Genomic DNA, 8,702 nt, shown 5'->3' on the forward strand with positions numbered 1-8,702 from the left:
TCCACATGGAAGGAGGATCTTTCCTGCAAAATCCTTTGAAATAAATATAAAGTAAGGAAGTCTAGAACCAGGCAATTTTTGTTAGGGTTTTAGTGGTGTCTTTAAAACGTAAAAACTAATCTTAACGAGAAAATATGAAAATTAAAATGACCTAATAACTAAACTTAATGAAATCAATTAAAAACGAGAAACCGGCTAAACCTAATTGCTTAAAGGAAAATCGATTAAAAGAGTAAAGATACTAGAATAAAGCTTAAATAAAAATCGATGTGAATCTATAAGAAAGAGGCGCTGGGTTTCAGGGAAGTTTTCTCTGGGGTATGAACGGTTCAAAACATTGCTAGAGAGTAAATTTGATAAGATCTTAGCTTAAACTTTTCGAACTAGAGTCCCAGACGTATGAATATGCCACTGTCATGATCATAGACAACTATCTCTCTCAACCCTGACTAGTAGGTTTCCACTCTGGCCCTGGAAGAGAAAAGATGCATTATGTTTAAGACTCGTCAACATTCACAAATCGCCCATAGGTAGGTTTCCACTCCTATGTTTGTTTTGCTCTCCCAAACTAGATCTGAAACTGGATGAACACTTTCGTGTCACCAAGCATTTGGATCAGATTGTAGTTCATGACGCTACTCTCATGCAGTAAAAACGAATTCAGAAGAAAAAATTCTAAGATTTGGCTCAATAGCTCATGGAATCCTCATCGAACATATGTATCCCCATCGAAAATCCCTTAGACCCAACAATAAAACTAGTCAGACATGATAAGCAAAATCAAAAACATAGTATTGAAAAGTAAAGCAATAGTCGAAATTTAAAAAAGAAAGAACAAGGGTTCAAGAGACAAATCTCTATCTCCCTAAAACCTAAAACTTAAAAAGTATTCTAAAACAATTAGAGCATATGAGGTTCATACGAATTAGGGTTCCTAAAACATGTATTTATAGTGCTCAAGACATCTCTGGGTGCCACTTAGGGTTTCTCCAAATGAGGGAATCATTTTGGGCTTCAGAAATGGGCCTTCGAACTCGGAGTTGGCTGGCCGCGGTCGGGATGTGCGTGACCGCGGAGAATGAATGGTTGGCCGCGGTCGGGAAGCCTCTGACCGTGGGGAATTGGCTGTTGGCGATGGGTGGAAACGCTTGCCGGCTGGTTTACGGGACATCTTGCTCTTCGCGTATCTTTTGATTGAACTATTGGATTGCCAAGCTGTAAAGTGTGCTGGAAAGCTGATACTTCCATCTTTGAGATCTCCAAATTTGAGCTGGATCAGACTGTGAGAAAGCCTTCAATCGGGGGTGAACTTCTGACGGTTTGACTCTGAGCTAAAAATCTGGTCTTCTATCCATTTTGTTAAGCTTTTCCCTAAGTTTCATAAAAAAAGTCTTGGAACTACAAAATCTAGAAAAACGTAATAAAAGTACTTGAAAACAATTAAAAACATAGAAAAAGTATTTCAAAACGATCCATAAAAGTGGTCAAAATATGGTGTTATCACACAACAATGTTGTATTTATCGGCCAGACATAGCTTCAGAAGAGCGAAATCACTGTAGGAGACGAAAGCTACCTATAGAGTATCATGAGCATATATGAAACTTGTGTGATATTGCATGATCTCCCTCGCGACATCAGACTAGTTACACATTTGTGATTTTGAATTCCATGAGATTAAGTAGAGACCGATTTTTAAGAGCTTAGGAAAGTGCACGAATCGAACATCCCCTGAGGTATTCTTGTCAACCAAACATTCATTGTCGACACCTTAAGTACACTTATCACAGCTGTGCACTCGCAGATACTAGGGTTTTACAAATTTAAAACTTAAGTCTGCGACATCAAATGTTATCTGATGTGATTCTGGAAAGCAACAATAAGGACTTAGAGCTGGAACTAGAAGATGGAGAGTAAGTAGCTGAGGAACAAGAGATTATAGCTAATCAAGAAGATCTCTTAAGCGTTCCAAGTGGTCCAATGACTCGATCAAGGACTAAGAAGCTTAAGCAAACTATTGGAGCTATCATAAAAGGCCTGGATACGATTGAAGAGGGAAAAGAGCCGATCACAAGCACACTGATTTGTGATCCAAGTCCAAGATGGCTAAGTGGGCTTGAGATCCAGGCTTGTACTCTTTTTCTCTATCTCAAGTTTTGTCCCATTGAGTTTTCTTTACGTAGGTTTTCAATGAGGAAAGAATGGATCTCTAAATTCGCGTAAGTCCACAAAGTCTTGAAGCCCAAGTTGTGCCGAGTCAGAGGAGCGTCTAAATCAAATTCAAACTTGCCAACTTGTGCTTTGTTTATTTCCAAGATGAGTTTGATGTTTGTGAGACTCATCTCTTCTTTCTTTCTTCTTTATAATCGCTTGTACCCCTTTGTATCAAACTATTTTATCTTTTATTCTAAAACTCATTTTCAAAGATGAAAATCTCATTTGTTGGTGTGTCATATCCATCAAACAACTTGAATCAACTCTGTGTGTGTCATATCACTTAGAAGATTCAAGCAGGCGTATCAAGAGTGTTCCGCGACTCTTGTGTGTGTCCTTTCACTTCCTCAATCCTTGAATCAACTTCGTTTGATTGCAAGACCTATTTTCCTTGAGTTCCAGTCATTAGAGTGTCGATCAAGGACATATCCTTACTAGTATCACATCAAGTGGTATCAGAGCACCATTCTAATCACTGGATCGTCGAGTATCAGGTTGTGTCGATTCATATCTGAATTTTGTTCATGTTCTACTCATCATCTTAATTATAGAAAACTATAAACTTCATCACAACCGCGTTTATGATCACTTGTATTAGATCCATTGAGAAATCACTTGTTTGCATCACAAGACACATAGATCGAACTATTATGTGCTATAAACTGATAGATCAATTCATATTTGCATCAGTTTCAATTTGTCTTTTCAACTTCTATCACAGATCTATTCTCTAAATGCTTAAAGTGTCTGTTAAGATTCCAAGTGGATCACGAATAGTCGTCAGCAAATAGAATCGATTGCTAGTGATCTTTGCTTGTGTTTAATTTTAGGGAATCATGACAGAAGAAGAATAGACCAGTCATCAGCGAGACAACAAGCTTCTGATGGAGGCAATGACCGAAAAGATGAAAGAACTGATGGCTGCTCAGTTCGAAGTGTTTAAGCAAGAGATGCAGCACCAGTCTGATGCAAAAACAGATCGAGAAACAAGGAGAAGAAATTGTGTGCAATCTCCTGAGAGAACCGGATAACAACTTAGACCACCAAGAGATAAAGCGGCTGAATCATATTACAGCAGAGACAGCAGCTCCTCTAGGAGCCATCACCGACGCCAGAGACGAGCCAGAGAAGAGCCTATACCTCTTCAAGACGGATTAGGTGGAATCAAGTTACGAATTCCCTTGTTTCATGGGAAAAATGATCCGGACACTTACCTAGTATGGGAGAAGAAGATTGTATTGGTCTTTTAACTGTCAACATTATACCAAGATCAATCGAGTAAGGGTCGCAGCCACCGAGTTCTACGACTACGCCTTAAGCTGGTGGGATCAGTTGGTTACTTCTGGAAGAAGAAATGGAGAATACCTTGTTGAGAGATGGCAGGAAATGAAAATTATCATGAGGAAGAGGTTTGTGCCGAGTCATTACCATAGGGAGTTGCATCAGAGGATCAGAAGGTTGGCTCAAGAAAACCGATCGGTTGAAGAGTACTATCAAGATATGGAAACCTTTATGCTGAGGGCTGATATCACCGAAGACAGAGAAGCCATAATGTCAAGGTTTCTAGGAGGTCTAAACCGAGACATACAAGATCGGTTTGAGATGCAGCATTATGTGGACATTGAGGAAATGTTGCACAAGGCCATTCTTATCGAGCAGCAACTCAAGAGAAAGCCTGTGACAAAACCAAACTATGGAGCTGTTTCTACAACTATTAGACCGAGTTATCAGAAGGAGGAAAAGCCAACCTCGTTTCAGAGAGAAGGAAAGTAACTGGCAGTGCCAAACCCGGAGATAAAGATCCATGCATCTTCACAAGACAACAAAGGCAAACCTGAGACCTCCATAAGTCGTGCCAGAGATGTTAAGTGCTTCAAGTGCCAAGGCCGAGGTCATTACGCCAATGAATGTTCCAACAAAAGAGTTATGGTACTAAGAGATAATGGAGATATTGAATTTGAAGAAGAAGGATCAGAACCTGAACCCATGACCGAGTATGAGGAGATGCCAGCTCAAGGATCATTGTTAGTTGCCAGAAGATCTCTAAGCATTCAATCAAAGACTGAAGAGCAGGAACAAATAGAGAACCTGTTCCACACTCGGTGTCTTGTACAAGGAAAAATGTGTAGTCTTATCATTGATGGGGGCAGCTGTACTAATGTCGCACGTGAGGCTATGGTTAAAAAGTTGGGTTTAAGTGTTAAGAAGCATCCGAAGCCGTACAAGCTTCAATGGCTTAATGAGAGTGGAGAATTAAAAGTGATCAGCTAAGTTTCAGTCCCTATAGCCATCGGCCGATATGAGGATGAAATCCTTTGTGATGTGTACCTATGGAGGCTGGACATATCGTTCTTGGCCGACCATGGCAATCTGATAGAAGGCTAATACACGATGGATTCACTAACAAACACTCTTTTGTTTTTAATGGCAGGAAAACTATTCTGATTCCTCTAATCCCTCAAGAAGTATACCAAGATCAGCTTCAGCTCAAACAAAAGGAGAAAATCCCGACTAATCATCAAACTTTTTCTTAAAAGCTGGTAATGTTGCAAGAGCCTTGATATCCAAGCAACCGATTTTATTGTTTGTTTTTAAAAGAATCGCTTGCTAGTATTACTAACATTACACCGGTGCTACCGAGTGAAATGACTGATCTTTTGCAGGCTTACAAGGATGTGTTCCCTGAGGATAATCCCTAAGAGTTACCACCAATTAGAGGCATTGAGCATCAGATAAATTTCATTCCTGTAGCTTCACTACCTAATCGACCCGCTTATAGAACCAATCCCGTATAAACCAAGGAGCTACAAAGACAGGTGAACGAGCTCATGGAGAAAGGCCATATCAGAGAGAGCATGAGCCCTTGTGCCATGCCAGTGTTACTTGTGCCCAAAAAGGATGGAAGCTGGTGCATGTGTGTTGATTGCCGAGCAATTAACAACATAACGGTTAAGTATAGGCATCCAATTCCTAGATTAGAGGACATGTTAGATGATTTGCATGGGTTTAGCATCTTCTCTGAAATTGATCTTAAGAGTGGATATCACCAAATTTGGATGAAAGAGGGAGATGAGTGGAAGAGCGCTTTTAAAACTAAGCATGGCCTATATGAATGGTTAGTCATGCCTTTTGGCTTGACAAACGCACCTAGCACCTTTATGAGATTAATGAATCATGTTCTTAGGGTGTTTATAGGTGTATTTGTGGTCGTTTACTTTGATGACATATTGTTCTATAGTAAGAGTCTAAGCGATTGTGTCTTGCATTTGAAATTTGTCTTAGATGTGCTTAGGAAGGAGAAATTGTATGCCAATCTTAAGAAATGCACATTCTGTACAAATAACTTGGTATTTTTAGGCTTTGTTGTCAGCGCAGATGGAATCAAAGTCAATGAAGAGAAAGTGAAGGCAATAAAAGAGTGGCCATGTCCTAAAACCGTGAGTGAGGTGAGAAGTTTTCACGGGTTGGCCGGATTTTATAGAAGATTTATGAAGGATTTTAGCACTATTGCTGCTCCACTTACTGTGATAATCAAGAAAGAGGTTGGATTCACGTGGGAACAAGCACAAGAAGCTGCATTCCGAGCCTTAAATGATAAGCTTACTAATGCTCCCCTCTTAGTTCTACCTGATTTCCTTAAAACGTTTGGAATCGAATGTGATGCCTCTGGAATCGGTATTGGTGCTGTTTTGATGCAGGATAAAAAGCCCATTGCATTCTTCAGTTAGAAGCTTGGAGGCCCCACACTTAACTACCCTACATATGACAAAGAACTCTAGGCTCTAGTTTGAGCATTGCAAACGTGGCAATTGATAACACCGTATTTTGACCACTTTTATGGATCATAATTGTACCTTATGCAGGTGTTTTAACTCTGTTTTCAATGTTTTTAAAGTGTTTTCAATGTTTTAGAGTTTCAAAAGACTTTACAGGAAACTTGGGCAAAAGATATGCAATTTGGAACAAATGAGCAATTTTGGATAAATGCAGACCGTCAAAAGTATGACAAGCGATGAAGACCTTCTCACCGTCTGATCACCCCCAAAATTTGAGACTACATAGAGGAGCCGCCGCTGGAGAGCATCATCGCGCCTCCACCTGCAACTCTGTTTTTCGTTTTTCTTCCTTCTTTTCTTTAGTTTCCTGCACTTTCAATTTCGTTTATGATGCTTTGTTACAATATGTTTGAGTAGTTACCCAGTTGGGTTTAAAGGGATTTTTCAAAGAGAATTTCATGTGTCTTTTCTTATGAATCGATAGATTTTGGATTTATAATCTTCTAGATGTTCTTCGTTTGCCTTTAATCTTACTGCGTGATTCTTTGCTGGCCACTTAGAAGCCGATCTGATATGATATGTTGCGAAAGCTTTCATTGATTGTCTGAACTAGGGTGAAACGAGCAATTCTTCTATAGGAGTGGAAACCTACCTGTAGTTGAGTTGTGAATGTTAATGAGTCTTGTCCTGCTATTGCATCTTCTCCCTTCCAGAATCAGAGTGGAAACCTACTGATTAGGGTTGCGAGAGATAGTTGTTTAGTGCTGCGAAAGTAGGCTATTCATACTTCCGTGCCTCGAATTCTAGAACATACGTAGTTGATTACCTTTATCACTTGTTTAAAATCGACCTAGCATAGACTATGAACCCCTGCGAAAACCCCTTGAACCCCAACGTTTGTCTTTCATTGTTTACAACATTCGATTTAGCTTGCTTTCCATTTGCTTGTTTTTTGTTTTCAATCGCCTAGTTTAATCGCTTTTTAGTTGCTTTTACTTGCTTTCGTTTTTCAATTGCCTTTACTTTCTTTGCTTTCTAGAAAACCCAAACCTTTTAGTTCTAATCTGATTTAAGCGTTGCAGTGAATTCGTACTGAAACAACTAAGTCTCTGTGGATCGATACCCTAAGTACTACAGCGCACATCTGTGCACTTGCAGACATTTAGGGGTTATAAATTTAAAACCTGAAGCTTAGTAAAACGAAAACAACAACCCCGCGTTTACAATCGCTCATCAAGTTTTTGGCGCCGTTGACGGGGACTTAAATTTGTTTCGTTGCGAATCCCAGCTTAAATCCATTAGAAGACTTGTTTATTTTTACTTTTTCTTTTGAATTTTCAGGTTTCTCTGAGATGAGAGACCGGGAACATGTTCCCGGAACTCTTGGTTTAGTAAAACGAAAACAACAACCCCGCGTTTACAATCGCTCATCAAGTTTTTGGCGCCGTTGACGGGGACTTAAATTTGTTTCGTTGCGAATCCCAGCTTAAATCCATTAGAAGACTTGTTTATTTTTACTTTTTCTTTTGAATTTTCAGGTTTCTCTGAGATGAGAGACCGGGAACATGTTCCCGGAACTCTTGGTGATCCACCAAATCGTGTGGATGGTGATCCAAGCGACGATGACCTGATTGATGATGAGTTTGAAGAACCGATCTATGATGACAATGAGCTAATCGGATCGGCCAAACACAAAGATGATGAAGAACTGATTGGAAGTTTCGATTCACTCGAAAAGTTCATGGGAGATCGAAGAGCTATTCAACCAGCCTTACCTGAGGATGGCAAAACCGAAATTAAGGTACCCCATATCCATTTAGTTCAACAACATCAATTCTCTGGTTATTCATTCGAAAACCCGATATACCATATCGAGACTTTCGAAGAATTATGTGCAACCATTACAGCAAATGGGGATTACCACAAGTGTGGTCTTTTCCCATTCTCTCTTAGAGATAAGGCCAGCAAATGGCTAAAATCTTTGCCACCTGCTTCACTAAAAACGTGGGCAGCGTGTAGAACTGCTTTCCTAAATCGTTTTTACACTAGAAATCGTTCAAATCTCTTGAGAAAGAAGATAAGAACTTTTAAACAAAAAGAAGATGAAGATCTTTTAGAAACTTGGGAAAGATTTAGGGAATACCAAAGAGATTGTCCACACCATGGATATGCTGAGGAATACCTGCTAGGTATCTTCTATCGCGGTATAACTCCAGAGTTACGACACTCTTTCGACATAGCAAGTAATGGAGATTTCACAACTAGATCTGTAGAAGATGCTCACGTTTTCATTAAATATTTAGGAAACAACATCCGAAATCAAATAACCTTTGGTAATTCTGCACTTCCTGAGAAGAAAGAAGAAATTTCAGAAGTTATAAAGTGTCTCCGTCACATAATGAGTCATCTTGGATTGCAACAACCAAATAGGGTACACAATACGTGTAACTTTGATGGCTGGGACAACCCAATGGATTCTTATGGTCAAGGGATGGTGAACACTGCAGAAGTCTATAAAATTCAAGATTTTCCATTCGTTTCTGATCACCGCGGGTCCATTCAATCGGACCGCGGCCAAGCAAGCTTTCACCGCGGTCGTGCTGGTTCTGACCGCGGCCAAGACATGATTCACCGCGGTCGTGAGCCACCTGACCGCGGGAAACCATCTTCCAAGCTTAATTGGAAACCACCTTCCGAACCAATCTTGGGTATT

General features: G+C 39.9%; 1 non-coding gene across 1 annotated transcript; it reads right to left on the minus strand.

Annotated features, from left to right (window-relative positions):
• Positions 1 to 8,050: 8,050 nt before the first annotated feature.
• Positions 8,051 to 8,158, minus strand: LOC112082376. Its single transcript, XR_002897041.1, has one exon. It is a non-coding gene; the product is annotated as a small nucleolar RNA R71 (small nucleolar RNA).
• Between the last annotated feature and the right edge of the window lie 544 nt (positions 8,159 to 8,702).

The sequence above is a fragment of the Eutrema salsugineum genome, unplaced genomic scaffold (assembly GCF_000478725.1).
Source record: "Eutrema salsugineum unplaced genomic scaffold, Eutsalg1_0 scaffold_8, whole genome shotgun sequence".
Taxonomy (NCBI): Eukaryota; Viridiplantae; Streptophyta; class Magnoliopsida; order Brassicales; family Brassicaceae; genus Eutrema; species Eutrema salsugineum.